The 20532-nt window shown below is 44.4% G+C and overlaps 1 pseudogene; it reads left to right on the top strand.

Moving 5' to 3' along the window:
* Positions 1 to 588: 588 nt before the first annotated feature.
* Positions 589 to 16084, top strand: LOC139262716 (peroxisomal succinyl-coenzyme A thioesterase-like; annotated as a pseudogene).
* Positions 16085 to 20532: the final 4448 nt, after the last annotated feature.

Raw genomic sequence — 20532 nt, 5'->3', positions numbered from 1 at the left:
ACCTCAGTCTTTAATAAGACACTCCAGAGTGAGGAACAGGCCATCGGGGCCGGCTTAGATACAGTGCTCCCAAGGGATGCTGGGATCCCTTGGGACTTCAGGGGATGAGCTCCCTGGTGGCGGAAGATGGGAGTGCATGCTTTACAGATACACAACACAGATCCAAAGAAGGATATCTGGCAAAAAAAACAAAAACAACAATGGAGAAAGCCTTTAGGTGAAAGGCATATTGGTAGTAACCAGATTTTAATGAATTAACTCAAGGCACAATGTGAATAACAGAGGATGACCAGACATCATTTTTTTTTAATCCACCAGCATTGCCTTTTGGAAAAATTGGCATGCACAAGGTCACGAGGGGCTAAAGAGCTTTATTTCCAAGTAATTACATTGGTCAAAGCAACTTCTGCTTTGGTGGCTGTGCTTTCCGGTGCCAAGGCCCCATGCTCTGGAATTCCTCCAAAACCCTCTGCTCTTTTAAGATCCTCCTTAAATCCCACCTCTTTGTTACTTTAACCTCCCTGTGTGCAGCCTCATCTGTGTTAGGAGCACAATAACTGGCGACGAGAATACGAATCCAAGGCAAAGATGCATCAAACTGTGGGCATCCTGAAGAAGTTCTCGGAGGGTGAGGACTAGGACGCCTATGTCGAATGGCTAGAACAGTACTTTATATCCAACGAGCAGGACGGAGAAGGAAGTGCTGCCAAAAGGAGACCGGTCCTCCTCAGAGTCTGCGGGGCACCGACATACAGCCTCATGAAAATAAAATTATGAATATCAGGTCAGTTAATAGATCAATATGTTGAAATTAATGCACAGCAGTCACTTAATTAGCCTCTTCAACATATGTGAAAAGAAAATCTGAATATTGTGCCCATTGGTGCATGAACTGACTGCATTGCTTATAGAAACATAGAAACATAGAAAATAGATGCAGGAATAGGCCATTCAGCCCTTCGAGCTTGCACCACCATTCAATATGATCATGGCTGATCATGCAACTTCAGTACCCCATTCCTGCTTTTTCTCCATACCCCTTGATCACTTCAGCCGTTAGGACCACATCTAACTCACTCTTGAATATATCTAACGAACTGGCCTTAGCAACTTTCTGTGGTGGAGAATTCCACAGATTGACAATTCTCTGAGTAAAGAAATTTCTCCTCATTTCGGTCCTAAATGGCTGACTCTTTATCCTTAGACTGTGACCCCTGGTCCCAACATCGGGAACATTCTTCCTGCATCTAACCTGTCCAATCCCGTCAGAATTTTATATGTTTCTATGAGATCCCTGCTCATTCTTCTAAATTCCAGTGAATATAAGCCTAATCGATCCAGTCTTTCCTCAAATGTCAAGTCCTGTCATCCTGGGAATCAGTCTGGTGAACATTCGCTGCACTCCCTCAATAGCAAGAATGTCCTTTCTCAGATTAGGAGACCAAAACTGTACACAATATTCAAGGTGAGGCCTCACCAAGGCCCTGTACAACTGCAGTAAGATCTCCCTGCTCCGATACTCAAATCCTCTCACTATGAAGGCCACAGTGAATTATCCATTTGTCTATCCGCCTTGACACATTGAAATAATAAATATGCAGGCCCACCCTCATCTCTCTTCTTCGATTGCTCCTCCGTGAAGTGGCATGGGACATTTTCTATGCTTAAGCCACTGTATAAATTCTACTTGTTGTATTAACTATTGATAACTGATTGACTTTTGATCTTAAATACCAATAGGCAATAAAGTACTGTGCTTGAATACAGAAATGACCATATACCTGTGCTGTAACTATTAATCAATTGGATGTAACTACTACTTACATGCATATATCAGACAGCCAACAGTAAAACCTGAAGACTTCTTGGGATTAAAGCATTATCATCAATAGCTAGTTTTCCATGTACAGCAATCCTGGATTAAGTGACTCAGAAAAATTATTTTTGACTATTTAGACTCAAAACAATCCAGCAGAGATTTCAACAAAAGAATAAACTGAAACTTGTTTGAATTTGACAGGAAATGGTCCATTTCCAGGAGTGATTAATGTGAACACAATAGAAGGTGGATTGCTGGAGAACAGGACTAGTCTGTTGGCAAAGCATGGCTTTACTACACTGGCGTTGGCCTACCGTGATTACGATGACCTTCCAAATGATGTGATAAACTTCGACTGAGTTATTTTGAAGAAGCCGTGAATTTTTTGAGGCAGCATCCAAAGGTGAGTTACATCATCAAATAAACTATTTGCATGTAGTAGATTTTGCACTATGATGGAAAATCTGTGGCAATGATGTTTAATGATAAGCATTATGTCATGTAACGCACAATGTATTATATAGTTGCAGGACAATGTGAGTTTGATGGCTACCTGGAGCAAATGCTCAGAGACCTTGTTGTACTGGGCACTGGCCATGAGACAATCCTACGAAAACTTTTGACTGTAGAGACACCGACCCTCAGTAAGGCCATTGCGATAGCACAGGCGTTTATGTCCACCAGTGATAACACCAAACAAATTTCTCAGCACACAAGTGCTAGCAATGTTCATAAATTAACTGGAACTGTGTTTGCGAGCAGATATGTACAGGGCAGAACCCACGAGTCTGCAACTGCCAGCAGGCCTCAGGTGACCCAGATGACTGAGTCCCCAAAAAAGGATGAATGCAAGGCAATTCACACCTTGTTGGCATTGTGGAGACTTCGATTTAGCCTATTCATGCCACTTCAAAGGGTATGTTTGCAAGAGCTGTGGAACAATGGGGCACCTCCAACGAGCTTGACCTCAGTCTTTAATAAGACACTCCAGAGTGAGGAACAGGCCATCGGGGCCGGCTTAGATACAGTGCTCCCAAGGGATGCTGGGATCCCTTGGGACTTCAGGGGATGAGCTCCCTGGTGGCGGAAGATGGGAGTGCATGCTTTACAGATACACAACACAGATCCCAAGAAGGATATCTGGCAAAAAAAAACAAAAACAACAATGGAGAAAGCCTTTAGGTGAAAGGCATATTGGTAGTAACCAGATTTTAATGAATTAACTCAAGGCACAATGTGAATAACAGAGGATGACCAGACATCATTTTTTTTTAATCCACCAGCATTGCCTTTTGGAAAAATTGGCATGCACAAGGTCACGAGGGGCTAAAGAGCTTTATTTCCAAGTAATTACATTGGTCAAAGCAACTTCTGCTTTGGTGGCTGTGCTTTCCGGTGCCAAGGCCCCATGCTCTGGAATTCCTCCAAAACCCTCTGCTCTTTTAAGATCCTCCTTAAATCCCACCTCTTTGTTACTTTAACCTCCCTGTGTGCAGCCTCATCTGTGTTAGGAGCACAATAACTGGCGACGAGAATACGAATCCAAGGCAAAGATGCATCAAACTGTGGGCATCCTGAAGAAGTTCTCGGAGGGTGAGGACTAGGACGCCTATGTCGAATGGCTAGAACAGTACTTTATATCCAACGAGCAGGACGGAGAAGGAAGTGCTGCCAAAAGGAGACCGGTCCTCCTCAGAGTCTGCGGGGCACCGACATACAGCCTCATGAAAATAAAATTATGAATATCAGGTCAGTTAATAGATCAATATGTTGAAATTAATGCACAGCAGTCACTTAATTAGCCTCTTCAACATATGTGAAAAGAAAATCTGAATATTGTGCCCATTGGTGCATGAACTGACTGCATTGCTTATAGAAACATAGAAACATAGAAAATAGATGCAGGAATAGGCCATTCAGCCCTTCGAGCTTGCACCACCATTCAATATGATCATGGCTGATCATGCAACTTCAGTACCCCATTCCTGCTTTTTCTCCATACCCCTTGATCACTTCAGCCGTTAGGACCACATCTAACTCACTCTTGAATATATCTAACGAACTGGCCTTAGCAACTTTCTGTGGTGGAGAATTCCACAGATTGACAATTCTCTGAGTAAAGAAATTTCTCCTCATTTCGGTCCTAAATGGCTGACTCTTTATCCTTAGACTGTGACCCCTGGTCCCAACATCGGGAACATTCTTCCTGCATCTAACCTGTCCAATCCCGTCAGAATTTTATATGTTTCTATGAGATCCCTGCTCATTCTTCTAAATTCCAGTGAATATAAGCCTAATCGATCCAGTCTTTCCTCAAATGTCAAGTCCTGTCATCCTGGGAATCAGTCTGGTGAACATTCGCTGCACTCCCTCAATAGCAAGAATGTCCTTTCTCAGATTAGGAGACCAAAACTGTACACAATATTCAAGGTGAGGCCTCACCAAGGCCCTGTACAACTGCAGTAAGATCTCCCTGCTCCGATACTCAAATCCTCTCACTATGAAGGCCAACATGCCATTTGCCTTCTTCACCGCCTGCTGTACCTGCACGCCAACTTTCAATGACTGATGTACCATGACACGCAGGACTCGTTGCACCTCCCCTTTTCCTAATTTGTCACCATTTAGATAATCTTCTGCCTCCCTGTTTTTGCTACCAAAGTGGATAACCTCACATTTATCTACATTATACTGCATCAGCCATGCATTTGCCCACTTGTCTAACCTGTCCAAGTCAATCTGAAGCCTCTTAGCTTCCTCCTCACAGCTCACACTGCCACCCAGCTTAGTGTCATCTGCAAACTTGGAGATATTACATTCAATTCCTTCATCTAAATCATTAATGTATATTGTAAATAGCTGTGGTTTCAACACTGAACCTTGTCATACCCTAGTCACTGCCTGCCATTCTGAAAAGGACTAGTTTATTCCTACTCTTTGCTCCCTGTCTGCCAGCCAGTTCTCTATCCACGTCAATACATTACTCCCAATACCATGTGCTTTAATTTTGCACACCAATCTCTTGTGTGGGACCTTGTCAAAAGCCTTTTGAAAGTCCAAATACACCACATCAACTGGTTCTGCCTTGTCCATTCTGCTCGTTACATTGTCAAAAAATTCTAGATTTGTGAAGCATGATTTCCCTTTCAGAAATCCATGCTGGATTGGACCAATCCAGTCACTGCTTTACAAATGTCCTGCTATTGCATCTTTAATAATTGATTCCAACATTTTCCCCATGACCGATGTCAGGCTAACCAGTCTTTCATTCCCTGTTTTCTCTCTCCCTCCTTTCTTAAAAAGTGGGGTTACGTTAGCTACCCTCCAATCCATAGGAACTGATCCAGAGTCTATAGAATGTTGGAAAATGACCACCAATGCATCCACTATTTCTAGGGCCTCTTCCTTAAGTACTCTGGGATGCAGACTATCAGGCACTGGGGATTTATTGGCCTTCAATCCTATCAATTTCCCTAACACAATTTCCTGACTAATAAGGATTTCCTTCAGTTCCTCCTTCTCGCGAGACCCTCGGTCCCCTAGTATTTCCGGAAGGTTATTTGTGTCTTCCTTAGTGAAGACAGAACCAAAGTATTTGTTCAATTGGTCTGCCATTTCTTTGTTCCCCATTATAACTTCACCTGATTCTGACTGCAACGCTCCTACATTTGTCTTCACTAATCTTTTTCTCTTCACTTATCTATAGAAGCTTTTGCAGTCAGTTTTCATGTTCCCTGCAAGCTTACTCTCATACACTATTTTCCCCCAACTAATTAAACCCTTTGTTCTCCTCTGCTGAATTCTAAATTTCTCCCAGTCCTCAGGTTTGCTGCTTTTTCTGGCCAATTTATATGCCTCTTCCTTGGATTTAACACTATCCCTAACTTCCCTTGTTAGCCATGGTTGAGCCACCTTCCCCGTTTTATTTTTACTCCAGACAGGGATGTACAATTGTTGAAGTTCATCCATGTGATCTTTAAATATCTGCCATTGCCTATCCACCGTCAACCCTTTGGAGTATCATTCTCCAGTCTATCCCAGCCAATTCACGTCTCATACCATTGAAGTTACCTTTCTTTAGCTTCAGGACCCTAGTCTCTGAATTAACTGTGTCACTCTCCTTCTTAATGAAGAATTATACCATATTATGGTCACCCTTTCCCAAGGGGCCTCTACAACAAGATTGCTAATTAATCCTCTCTCATTACGCAACACACAGTCTCGGATGGCCAGTTCTCTAGTTGGTTCCTCGTCATATTGGTCTAGAAAACCATCCCTTATAGACTCCAGGAAATCCTCCTCCACCGTATTTCTACCATTTTGTTTAGCCCAATCTATATGTAGATTAAAATCACCCATGATAACTGCTGTACCTTTATTGCACACATCCCTAATTTCGAGTTTGATGCTATCCCCAACCTCAGTGGCAAAATATGAGCAGACTGAACGGACTGATTTGGAGAATGTGATCCACAAAATATTGAAAGAAATCCACAAATCTTGTGTATTTAAAAATGAATTTGTCTTATTTAGTTATCATAAAATAATGAATGAGTCTTTCTCTCATGACAACTTATCTACGATGTCTGAGAGATTAATAGAGGTAAAATTCACAACAGTGAATCAAGAATGGTATCACAAAGACCTGGGAAAAGGTCAGCTCCTGTCCACTTGATAAAATACAAACCAGAGGGTCGAACTTCTAAATTAGGAGATAAAGGCCTAGAAATTCGAGCTCACCCAAAACACAGGGATCAATCCTTCCACCTGAATGGATAGGCCCAAGACCTTAGGGCTCATTATCATCGAGCCGGTGAGCTGCAGACATTTAATAGACGTCCCCAGATAGGCCACCAGGGAAGTGGACTTGAAGATCAGGCTGCTGCAACGCCAGTAGCGACCCTTGGGTAAAACTTTAAACTTTAGACCAGGAAACTAAGGTGATCGGTTTGGTGGTAGCAATTGGGATGCATGGGTAACAGTCAGGATTGGGGAGGAAAGATGATGGGATCGGGGAGGGGGTATTGTCGAGGTCACAATCGATGGAGGTAAGAAATACCGATCGGGGGAGTGGGGAGGCCGGCAGAGGTCCACATGACTTTAATGTGGGGTCAGGAGAAGCACTCAACAACAACAACTTGTACTTTTGTCGTGCCTTTAACAGAGTAAAAAGTCAAAATTAGAGCAGACTTGGTCAAAGAGGTAGGTTTTAAGGAGCGTCTTAAAAGGTGGAAAGAGAGTTAGAGAGATTGAGTGGTTAGGCAGGAAATTCCACAGCTTAGGGCCCAGGCAATAGAAGGCACGGTCGCTAATGGTTGAGCAATTATAATTAGGGATGCTCAAGAGGGCAGAATTAGAAGAGCGCAGATATCTCTGGGGGGTTGTGGAGCTGGAGGAGATTAGAGATGGGTGGGGGGGCCGGGGTTGGTGGCAAGGCCATGAAGGGATTTGAAAACAAGAATGAGAATTTTGAAATTGAGACATTGCTTAACCGGGAGCCAATGTAGGTCCACGAGCACAGGGGTGATGGGTGAATGGGACTTGGTGCATGTTAGGACATGGGCAGCTGAGTTTTGGATGACCTGAGCTTGTGTAGGGTAGAAAATGGAAGGCCAGCTAGGAGTGCATTGGAATAGTCAAGTTTAGAGGTAACAAAGGCATGGTCGAGGGTCTCAACAGCGGATGAGCTGAGGCAAGGGCGAAGACGGGTGATGTTATGGAGGTGGAAATAGACGGTCTTAAATTATGTCACAGCTATGTATTCGGAAGCTCATTTCAGGATCAAATATGACACCAGATTTGCGAACAGTGTGGTTCAGCCTCAGACAGATGCTGGGTCCTCCTGGCTCCACATTCAGGTAAGTATGTTTTGAACATTTGCCTTGTTGGTTGTGTTATGTATGTAAACATTACCAATGTGTAAGATTTGCCACCAGGGGGCACATCTGTGGGAGACACAATGGTTATCTGCACACCCTGGGCAAGCAGGTATAAAAGGCAATCTACTATGCTGCTTCCTCACTCTGGAGTTACATTAAAGAGCCCAAGGCCACAACAGTTTGAGCTTACAATATACAGTCTTGGAGATATTCTGAACATAACAATTGGTGACGAGTAACAGATCACGAATTTTCACACGGTTATGCCTGCCGTTGGCATTCTTGAGAGATTTGTTGAGGATGATGATTGGGAAGCCTTCGTTGAGCATCTTGACCAGTACTTCATGGCCAACGAGCTGGAAAAGTAAGAAACCGCGGTCAAGCGCAGGGCGATTCTCCTCACCGTTTGCGAGTTCACGATATATGGCCTTATCAAAAATCTGCTACCACCGACAAAACCAACGGAGAAGACATATGAAGAGTTGTTCACACTGTTTCGGGAACACCTCAAACGAAAGGAGAGCATCTTGATGGCTAGGTATCGCTTTTATACGCACCATCGCTCCAAGGGCCAGGACGTGGCGAGCTATGTCATCGACCTAAGATGCCTTGCAGGACCGTGCGTATTTGCTAGATTTTTGAGGGAAGTATTGCAAGACATTTTCATGCTTGGAATCGGCCACAAAGTCATTCTTCGCAAACTGCTGTCTGCCGAATCCCGAGATCTGAGCGAGGCCATCACGATAGCCCAGGCTTTCATGTCCACGAACGATAACACTAAACAGATATCATTGCAGCATCGAAGCTCACCGGCAAGTACTGTGCATAAATTAACACCTTCAGCAGGCAGAACTGTACATGGCAGGGCCTACACGCCTGCAGAGGCCAAACCTAGGATGACTCAGAGTCCACCATGGGCATGAATGTGAATCCATTAACACCATGTTGGCGCTGCAGGAGTAATCATCAAGCCCATCAATGTCGATTCAAGCCTACGTGTGCGAGGACTGTGGAACAATGGGGCACCTCCAGCGAATTTGCAGACGTGCTATGACTCATCACGTGGCAGAGTCGGCAGAAGATGATATAATTGGCATCAAGGAGACATGGCTCCAGGATGACCAAGGCTGGGAACTCAACATCCAGGGGTATTCAACATTCAGGAAGGATAGACAGAAAGGAAAAGGAGGTGGGGTAGCATTGCTGGTTAAAGAGGAAATTAATGCAATAGTATGGAAGGACATTAGCTTGGATGATCTAAATGGGTGGAGCTGCGGAATACCAAAGGGCAGAAAACGCTAGTGGGAATTGTGCACAGACCAGCAAACAGTAGTAATGAGGTTGCGGACAGCATCAAACAAGAAATTAGGGATGGGTGCAATAAAGGTACTGCAATTATCATGGGCGACTTTAATCTACATATAGATTGGGCTTACCAAACTGGTAGCAATACGGTGGAGGAGGATTTTCTGGAGTGTATAAGTAATGGTTTTCTGGACCAATATGTCGAGGAACCAACTAGCGGGCTGGCCATCCTAGACTAGGTGATGTGTAATGAGAAAGGACGAATCATCAATCTTGTTGTGAGAGGCCCCTTGAAGAAGAGTGACCATAATATGGTAAAATTCTTTATTAAGATGGAGATTGACACAGTTAATTCAGAGACTAAGGTCTTGAACTTAAGGAAAGTAAACTTCGACTGTATGAGACGTGAATTGGCTAGAATAGACTGGCAAATGATACTTAAAGGGTTGACGGTGGATAGGCAGTGGCAAATATTTAAAGATCACATGGATGAACTTCAACAATTGTACATCCCTGTCTGGAGTAAAAAATAAAACGGTGAAGGTGGCTCAACCCTGGCTAACAAGGGAAATTAAGGATAGTGTTAAATCCAAGGAAGAGGCATATAAATTGGCCAGAAAAAGCAGCAACCTGAGGACTGGGAGAAATGTAGAATTCAGCAGAGGAGGACAAAGGGTTTAATTAAGAGGGGGAATATAGAGTATGAGAGGAAACTTGCAGGGAACATAAAAACTGACTGCAAAAGCTTCTATAGATATGTGAAGAGAAAAAGATTAGCGAAGACAAAAGTAGGTCCGTTGCAGTCAGATTCAGGTGAATTTATAATGGGGAACAAAGAAATGGCAGACCAACTGAACAAATACTTTCATTCTCTCTTCATGAAGGAAGACACAAATAACCTCCCAGAAGTACTAAAAGACCGAGGGTCTAGTGAGAAGGAGGAACTGAAGGATATCCTTATTCGGTGGGAAATTGTGATAGGGAAATTGATGGGATTGAAGGCCGATAAATTCCAAGGGCCTGATAGTCTGCATCCCAGAGTACTTAGGGAAGTGGCCCTAGAAATAGTGGATGCATTGGTGATCATTTTCCAACATTCGATAGACTCTGGATCAGTTCCTATGGATTGGCGGGTAGCTAATGTAACACCACTTTTTAAAAAAGGAGGGAGAGAGAAAACGAGTAATTATAGATCGGGTAGCCTGACATCAGTAGTGCAGAAAATGTTGGAATCAATTATTAAAGATAAAATAACAGCGTATTTGGAAAGCAGTGACATGATTGGTCCAAGTCAGCATGGATTTATAAAAGGGAAATCGTGCTTGACAAATCTTCTGGAATATTTTGAGGATGTAACTAGTAGAGTGGACAAGGGAGAACCAGTGGATGTGGTGTATTTGGACTTTCAAAAGGCTTTTCATAAGGTTCCACACAAGAAATTGGTGTGCAAAATTAAACTACATGCTATTGGGGGCAATGTACTGACGTGGATAGAGAACTGGTTGGCAGACAGGAAGCAGAGAGTCGGGATAAACGGGTCCTTTTCAGAATGGCAGGCAGCGACTAGCGGGGTGCCCGAGAGATCAGTGCTGGGACCCCAGCTATTTACAATATACATTAATGATTGGATGAAGGAATTGAGTGTAATATCTCCAAGTTTGCAGATGACACTAAACTGGGTGGCTATGAGGAGGACGCCAAGAGGCTGCAGGGTGATTTGGACAGGTTACTTGAATGGGAAAATGCATGGCAGATGCAGTAGAATGTGGATAAATCTGAGGTTATCCACTTTGGGGGCAAAAACACAAAGGCAGAATATTATCTGAATGGCAGATTAGGAAAAGGGGAGATGCAATGAGACCTGGGTGTCATGGTACATCAGTCATAGAAACAGAGAAAACAGGTGCAGGAGTAGGCCATTCGGCCCTTCATATGGCTGAACATGCAACTTAATTGAAAATTGGCATGCAGGTACAGCAGGCGGTGAAGGCGGCAAATGGCATGTTGGTCTTCATAGCTTGGGGATTTGAGTATAGGAGCAGGGAGGTCTTACTGCAGTTGCACAAGGCCTTGGTGAAGCCTCACCTGGAATATTGTGTTCAGTTTTGGTCTCCTAATCTGAGGAAGGACGTTCTTGCTATTGGGGGAATGCAGCGAAGGTTCACCAGACTCATTCCCGGGATGGCTGGACTGACATAAGAGGAGAGACTGGATCAACTGGGCCCTTATTTACTGGAGTTTAGAAGTATGAGAGGGGATCTCATAGAAATATATAAAATTCTAACCGGACTGGACAGGTTAGATGCAGGAAGGATGTTCCCGATGTTGGGGAAGTCCAGAACCAGGGGACACTGTTTAAGGATAAGGGGTAAGCAATTTAGGAGTGAGATGAGGAGAAACTTCTTCAGAGAGTTGTTAACCTGTGGAATTCCCGACCGCAGAGAGTTGTTGATGCCAGTTCATTCGATATATTCAATAGGGAGTTGATATGGCCGTTACAGCTAAAGGGATCAAGGGGTATGGAGAGAAAGCAGGCAAGGGGTACTGAGGTGCATGATCAGCTATGATTTTATTGAATGGTGGTGCAGGCTTGACGGGCCGAATGGCCTTCTCCTGCACCTATTTTCTATGTTTCTGTGACCTATCCGGCGCGGATCACGCTGAACGAATGAGAGGCAACTCAACCCGAGGCTGAAGAGGAAGTGTATGGGGTACACACCTTCACCACCAAAAGCCCTCCAATAATGTTAAAAGTCAAATTAAACGGCATTCCAGTTTCTATGAAATTGGACACGCAGGCGAGTCAGTCAATTATGAGCAAGAAGGCTTTTGAGAAACTGTGAGGCAACAAGGCACAAAGGCCAAAACTAGGCCCGATCCACTACAAGCTGCACACTTACACCAAAGAGCTCATATCAGTCATTGGCATTGTGGCAGTGAAGGTATCATACAATGGAGCTGTGCATGATTTACCACTATGGATTGTACCAGGCGATGACCCAACGGTGTTCGGCAGAAGCTGGCTAGTAAAGATCCGATGAAACTGGACGACATCAAAGCACTGTCTTCGGTATGCCCAAGTGCTAAACAAATTCACGTCGTTATTCGAGCCAAGTATCGGCAACTTCACAGGTGCCAAAGTGCAGATCCATCTAGTCCCTGATGCACAACCCATTCATCACAAGGCCCAAGCGGTTCTATACCTGATGCAAGAGAAAGTCGAGATCGAGCTGGACAGACTTCAATGAGAGGGGATCATATCGCCAGTCGAGTTCAACGAGTGGGCCAGTCCAATTGTTCCGGTGTTGAAAAGCGATGGGACCGTCAGAATCTATGGGGACTACAAGGTAACGATCAACCAAGTCTAGTTACAGGACCAGTACCCACTACCCAAAGTGGATGACCTGTTCGCAACGCTAGCACGGGGGAAGTTGTTCAACAAGCTGGATCTAACCTCTGCTTACATGACACAGGAGCTGGCTGAACCTTCAAAAACATTGACGTGCATCAATACGCACAGAGAACTGTTCATATACCACATATGCCCCTTTGGGATTTGCTCGGCTGCGGCCAGCTTCCAGAGAAACATGGAGAGTCTGCTGAAATCGGTTCCGCGCACCATGGTGTTTCAAGACGACATCTTGATCACTGGCCGCAACACCACCGAACACTTGCACAATCTGGAAGAGGTTCTCATGCGACTGGAGTGGTACTCAGGCTGAAACGCTCCAAGTGTGTTTTCCTGGCGCCAGAGGTCGAATTTCTGGGGAGAAAGATTGCGGCGGACGGTATCAGACCCATTGACTCCAAAACGGAAGCCATCAAGAATGCACCCAGACCACAGAATGTGACAGAGCTGCATTCGCTCCTGGGACTCAACTATTTTGGGAACGTTCTACCATGGTTGAGCACTTTGCTGGAACGATTGCATTTATTGCTATGCAAGGGTGACAACTGGGTTTGGGGTAAATCTCCAAGTGACAGCCTTTAACAAGGCCAGAAACCTGCTATGTTCTAACAAGTTGCTTGTATTGTATGACCCGTGTAAACGTTTAGTACTAGCTTGTGATGCATCTTCGTACGGGGTCGGTTGTGTGTTACAGCAAGCCAATGTGTCAGGCAAACTGCAACCAGTTGCATATGCGTCCAGAAGCTTATCTAAGACTGAAAGAGCCTACGGTATGGTTGAGAAAGAAGCATTAGCATGCGTATACAGGGTTAGGAAAATGCACCAATACCTATTTGGACCCTGGTTCGAGCTCGAAACCGACCACATGCCGCTCATTTTGCTGTTCTCAGAAAGCAAAGATATTAACATCAATGCTTCATCCCGTAACCAAAGATGGGCACTAACGTTGCCTGCATGTGACTATGTAATCCGCCAGAGACCAGGCAGTGAGAACTGTGCTGATGCCCTCAGTTGGCTGCTGTTGCCAACCATCGGGGTGGAAATGGCACAACCCGCAGACTTGCTTCTTGTAATGGATGCTTTTGAGGGGGAGGGGCCACCAGTCACAGCTCGCCAGATCAGGATCTAGACTAGCCAGGACCCTGTGCTAGCACAAGTAAAAAGCTGCATCCTCAATAGGAGCTGGTTGGCGGTTCCCAGGGAAATGCAAGACGAAATTAAGCCATTCCACCTACGCAAGGATGAAATCTCCATCCATTCGGACTGTCTCCTATGGGGGAATCGTGTAGTTTTGCCAAAATAAGGCAGGGAAACGTTTATACGTGGCCTTCACAGTACCCATCCAGGCATAGTCATGATGAAGGCTATCGCCAGGTCACACGTTGGGTGGCCCGGTATTGACTTGGAATTGGAGTCATGTGTACACCAATGTAACACTTGCTCATTGTTAAGCAAGGCCCTACTGAGTCTGTGGCCATGGCCCTCCAAACTGTGGTCCAGGGTCCACGTAGATTTCACTGGCCCCTTTCTAGGAAAAATGTTCCTAGTAGCAGTGGATGCTTACTCTAAATGGATTGAATGTATAATAATGTCATGTACGTCCACTGCCGCCATTGAAAGCCTCTGGGCCATGTTCGCCACCCATGATTTGCCCGACATCTTTGTTAGTGATAATGGACCATGTTTCACCAGCTCGGAATTCAACGAGTTCATGACCCGCAATGCCATCAAGCATGTCAGGTCTGCGCCGTTTAAGACTGCATCCAATGATCAAGTGGAACGGGCAGTACAAACCATCAGAGCTTGAAACACATGATGGACGGTTCCCTGCAGACCCGGTTATCTCATATACTGCTCAGCTACCACACACTATCCCACTCACTTACCGGGATCCCCCCTGCAGAATTGCTAATGAAGAGAGCACTCAAAACTAGGCTCTCCTTAATCCACCCCGATCTCAATGACCATGTAGAAACCCGGCGTCACCGGCATAACGTGTACCACGATCGTATGGCTGTATCGCATGACATTGAGGTTGGTGACCCTGTGTTTGTTCTTAATTACGGTCATGGTCCCAAATGGGTTGCTGGCACTGTGTTAGCCAAGGAGGGGAATAGAGTGTGTATTGTCAAACTTTTGAATGGACAAACGTGCAGAAAGCACTTGGATCAGGCCAAACTGAAATTCACTGACAACCAAGAACAGTTTGAAGAGGACATTACCATTAATGACCCACTCAACCAGCAATCGACCTCGCGGTCAACCACGAGGATGAACCCACCATGCCTGACAGTCCAATCAGACCAGCCACACTGCAGTGCAGCAATGATCCAACCGATTCACCTATGCCAGGACTTCAACTCAGGCGATCAGGCCCCGGATCGCCTCAACTTGTAAATAACTTATATCAAGACTGGGCGGGGCGTGGCGGGGTGGGAAATGATGTTATATATATAAACATTACCAATGTGTAAGACTTGCCAACAGGAAGTGCACATGTAGGAGACCCAAGGGTCACCTGCATACCCTGGGCAAGCAGGTACAAAAGGCAGTCTACCATGCTGCTTTCTCACTCTGGAGTTACATTAAAGAGACCAAGGTCAGAACAGTTTGAGCTTACAATATACAGTCTTGGGGAGTTATTCTGAACATAACAGGTTGCAGCCTGCAGCTGTCCCTTTAAGGACCACCTATTAGGCTGCATACGGACCTGGTTTTCCTGCAACCTAATATTGCAGATGGGGCTTCAAATGGGTGTTAGACTTGTTATTTGAATATGCAAAAGGACCTAATGCCTGTTCGGGCATGGAACTTGGATGTCTTTTCTTGCCTGAACCTTTATGGCGCGTGATGTACTTTTGGCTCATAATGAGCATGTGTGTTCTGCCGTCATAGGAGGCCATCTCGTGCCCGAGAAGTGGATACTGCACAGTCATTTTTGAGGCCATATTAACCTTAAAAATAGGAAGTATAATAATGGGATTGCCTCTGACATGCGATAATACAGAATCTTAACCCCTGTGGTTTATTTCCTATTTCTGGTTCATGCTCTTATTGTCTAGGGCTATTTACATATTTGTTGCCATTAATGAATATTTCAAAAATGTCTTCCAGGTTAATGGTCCTGGTGTTGGAGCAATGGGAATATCAAAAGGTGCAGATTTGGTTCTCTCGATGGTCAACTTTCTACCGGATGTAAGAGCAGCTGTTGTTATCAATGGACACGTTACAAGTGCTGTATTTGGATTGTGTTTCAAAAATAAATTGCTTTCCACTGGTCTGGATTATACTACAAGCCAAATACAAATTGCAGAATCAGGAGTTGCAGACACAGTTGAGGCCATGAAAGAAGTTAATAAGGGCAGTGTAATCCCAATAGAAATCACCAAGGGAATCATCCTGTTCATTGTCAGAGAAGATGACAAGAACTGGAAAAGCAAGTACTATGCTGATGAGGCCATAAAAAGAATGAAAGAACATGGCAACGATAAGTATGAGCTCCTCAGTTATCCAGGTGCTGGACATTATCTGGAGCCTCCATATTTCCCCTTTTGCTTTGCCTCTTACCACTCTGATAGGTATGCAATGTGGGGAGGGAATGCCAGGGCATTTGCTCAGGAATACTTGTGGTCAAAAGTTCAGGCATTTCTCCAAAATACCCTAAACAAGTAGAGGGCAGCAAAGAGCAAACTGAGAAATTGCTGTACAACCATGGCATGCTGACACAATAATATTCATGTTGCTATTGGAGTAATATCTACCTTCTATGCTTTTCCATTTGTTTCACCTAAAATCAAGGGGTTTCTGAACACCATTTTAATCCGAGCATGATTTCAATGGGAGGCTTTTTTGGGGAAATTTCAAATAAGATCAACGGTTAATTTGTCTAGTTCGGTTTCAAAGTCACTTTACATCATACTGACTAATGGCTAAACTTCTAGTACTGGCTGAAAGTTACATCGGAGTTGTGTCAGCTGTCTGTGAATCACGCCACCTCAGGGCAAAATTCAGACTATCCATTTCTCACTCTTTCACTTCTCCAACCAGCCAAATCTGATCACTAAACTTCTGCAAGAAGGGGCTGGAACAACACAATTTATTCTGTTGTATTGACAATAATACTTACATGCATTGCAATGACTAGAATTTAGATTATGTGCTCTTCATGTTGAATGTGAAGGTTGATGTTACCTGCAGCCATACCATATTAAATTGTGAAGGTTGATTTTATCATGTTGCTGATGATCACATGCTGCTGCATTGTATTACTCTATGACACTGATATATGAAATAAATTAACTTTGCTTTGTGCGTAAGATACATCACCTCAAGTTCTTAATCTCATAAGATAGCTCCCAGTGAACCTTACAAGTGCCTTTTAAATAACTGTTAGAAGAGTCATTTTTATACGGAGGGACATCGAACATATATGCTGTGAATGGTTATGAACCACCCCATTCAGCATAATAGCTAAATAAACAAACATAAGAACATAAGAATTAGGAGTAGAAGTAGGCCATTCAAGCCTTCTCTGCCATTCAAGATCATGGCTGATCTACTTCAGCTCCACCTTCCCGCACTATCCCCACATTCCCTTTGTACCCAAAAATCTATCAATCTCTGTCTTGAATATATTCAACAACTGAGCATCCACAGCTTTCTGGGGCAGAGAATTCCATAGACTCAGAACCCTGAGTGAAGAAATGTCCTAAATGACTGCCCCTTATTCTGAGACTGTGAACCACCAGTTCCAGACTCCCAAGCCAGGAGAAGCATTCTCCCATAATCTACCCTGTCAAGCCCCTTATAAAAGATTTTAGATGTTTCAATGAGATCACCACTCATTCTTCTAAACTCTAAGGAATATAGGCCTAGCCTACTCTAATGTCATGGTGAAGCTACTATGGATGGTCTAGTGATGTTTTCTTTGAAACGTGGAGCCTCCACCAGCACTACACCTGCCAAAGTAAGGTCATTTCTCCTGTCTACATAAAAGAAGAAGTATGGGAGCTGGCAGAGAGCATCTCTTGTCTGGCGTACTATTCTATTCCTCCAAACGTGGTAATTTGGAGGTTTCCTACTTACAAAGCAATTGGAGTAGGGAAAAATAAATTATAATCCATGATAATCGTCACAATGGCTCATGAAAATCTAAGTGCCAGCAGGAAAAAAAAACAAGTTTCCAAAAATGAGTCATAAATGGCCTAAAAACACTTCAACATTTTGCCCTTAAATTGAACTCCCACCTGAGAAATCTGCTCCTAGTAACCTGGTGTTCCCTCAGATTTGGCAGCCTGCATTCCCACCGGCCACAGAATGGAGCAAAGGCTTTCGATGCCTCTTTGTAATAAGCTCCCGACTCCTTTAGGTGCCTCCAATGTGTTCTCCCGATCTGGCTGGAAAGTTAAACTGGGTTGAAATTAGGATTGACCATCTTCTAATTTAGCAGTTTAGTAAATCCCCTCTGCACTGAAACTGGCAGAGATAGGGTGCAGCAGACACTACAACCAACAGCACCCTTTCTCCTGTCACATTGCTTGGGTCGCTTCACAGATGAGTTACAGTTTAGAATTATTTACATTCTAATGGATCCCCTCCTGAACTTCCACTCTCCAGATGAAGTTTGGGAGAGAAAGGGTAAAGAGCTCTTTGTATCACATTTAAACAAAAATAAATGAAAAGAAAGATCTAACTGTGAACCCACACGTATTCTATGCAAGGTTTCTTATTATTGAGGATCTTATTTTCTTATGGTTTCCAACCCTCCAGGATTATCCTGGAATCTCCAGGAATTAAAAGATTAAAGAGAAGTGTGTTTTTTTTTCTCCAGTTTTCTTGGAATACATTTTATTATAAAAATACTGGAGATGCAGGAAAAGGGCTGTTTGACTGGGCGAGGCCAGTGGTCATACATTGAAGCCTCCAAGAATAAGTCTAGCCAGAGCTGATAATCTTATATTTTCTGCTCAGAACAGATCAATGAATTTCACTTTAAAACTCCTTAAAGTACTACTCAGATGTTTAAATGTGACCCTTTCACCAACTTTCCATTCCTGCCTTCACTCAGAACCTCTTTGCATTCGTGCAAGCGAGACCAGAAATTCAGCAGAGTAGCAATTTTAACTTGTGTACCAGCATCCAATGTTGCTATGTGTTGATAACCAAAGCACTGCACCAACATGGTACCTCAATTCTTTTTAAACCTCAGCCAGTATCATAGGCAAGATAAGTAAAGCGAGCTACCATATGCAGGTGTACGGTAACTACAGGAGAGCAGGAGTAGATGAGACAAATGATTTTATACACCTGTTCAATATGCCAGAAAGCATCTTGTTTTTCTCCAAATGATCTTCCTTGACCCGCTCATCAACTGAAAGGAATGACTCGGTGCTGGAGTGTGGTTTTACAGATGCAGGGTATCCTACAACACCTCCCCCAAATGGCCATTCATGTGTGAGCCCAGACAGTCAGCATCAGCAGGCCCCTGCAGGGAGAATCAGAGCTGAGCCCAAACCTGGCCAAGCACTGGAGGGAATTTTAAATGCCCTTATTTACTTAGATCCCACTGGCATAAATGGTGACAAGGTTACTCGCTTTAGTAAACCAGAACAGTTTATTAACACATACAGCATGCATTATACAAACTTGGTCAGTAATGACTTGGTTAAACAACAGGCTTTACTTCACAGAATCAGAAATTTATCGTATAGGAGGCCATTCGGCCCATCATGTCCGTGCTGGCCGACAAACAGCTATCCCGCCCAATATAAGTCGAAAAAATAGGTTTGTATATTTTTTTAAGTGAATTCCAGGAATTTAAAGTGGGGTTTCTCAGAGGTGCTGGATTGAGAATGGGATGTAAAAGGTTGACTTTGTGATAAACCCACTGTCAGCTGTATTAAGCGAACGACACCAAGTTAAATATAGCAAGCAATATTTTATAAGGCATTTGTTTTTTAACTCACGTTTAAAATATCCGGGAAAGTAAAGCAGCCACAAGCGAAGCTCAGGATTGCAGCGACCTGCTGCCAGAGTGTCGGGGCCCGGGCCGGGGGAGGAGGCGCCATCTCCTCAACATGGCGGCCGAGCCTCCGCTCCCTCAGACGTTGTGTGGGCGGCTCAGCTCGGGAAAGCAGCACAAACCCCACCATCCCTCCCTCACCTTACCACAGCAGCGAATCCAGCCAGCGACCTACCCGCTAAAACACAAATAAATCCAACCCACGGCCGCCGGCGCCCATCCTGCGATCACCAAGATGGCGGCCGCGGCGGCTGCAGTCGGCGGCTTCCCGCCAAAACCACCAACATGGCGGCCGCGCGCTGCTCAATCTGATTTCCCCCCCCCCATATACTGGAGGGCCAACATGGTACAGCCCGCTGATGCCCTGTTTCTCTCTATCAGACTGCTGGCGACAATGGGCGCTCCCATTCCTTTCTTAGGGGAGTAGAGGGGAAGCCACATCTCTTTGGAGCTGCAAAGAACCTGACCACCCCCGGATTGTAGAGGCGACATGGTGCAGCCTCCATATTTCCCGGACAACCAAGGGCGCTGACGTAGGATGCCCTTCTGGTCACCCTCTCTTCCTTCCTTGCACTCATCTCCTTCATGTGGCGAGTGGTCTGGAAGTTAACTTTCTTATACCCTTCTTCAATATACAATGGTCACATTCCTCTTTGATGGCTATCCGGGCTTTGCCTTGTGCAGTTGATGATTGAATGATCGTGTTCCAATCTCAGGATCTGCTCCCATTCCTCTGTCCTTTGTGACCGTGTCTCTCAGACAGAAAGCATTAACTAGGCATCACATTTACAATAGTCCACTCAGTAAGGCCATCAACAAATCTGGCCTTAAAAACCGGGCCTTTGTGTAAAGCCATCAACAAGACTGGTCCTGGTGATTGAGTATTCGTGTTTTACAGACAGAAAGCATTAACTAACGAGCACATTTATAATGGTCCAGCAAGGAAAGCCAATCGCACAATTGGCTCTTGTGACTGTTGCTTCAGCGAGGTTATTAACCCTTTACAAGCCATTAAACCTTTACAGCACATTCTGTCAACATGCACCCTTCTACCAGCAGTCGTCAGATAGTGATCAGGTGCTGGAATATTTCCTCACCA

This window comes from Pristiophorus japonicus, chromosome 4 (genome assembly GCF_044704955.1).
Source record: "Pristiophorus japonicus isolate sPriJap1 chromosome 4, sPriJap1.hap1, whole genome shotgun sequence".
NCBI lineage: Eukaryota > Metazoa > Chordata > Chondrichthyes > Pristiophoridae > Pristiophorus > Pristiophorus japonicus.
The sequence above is the reverse complement of the archived record's forward strand: the minus strand, read 5'-3'. Positions and strand labels throughout refer to the sequence as shown.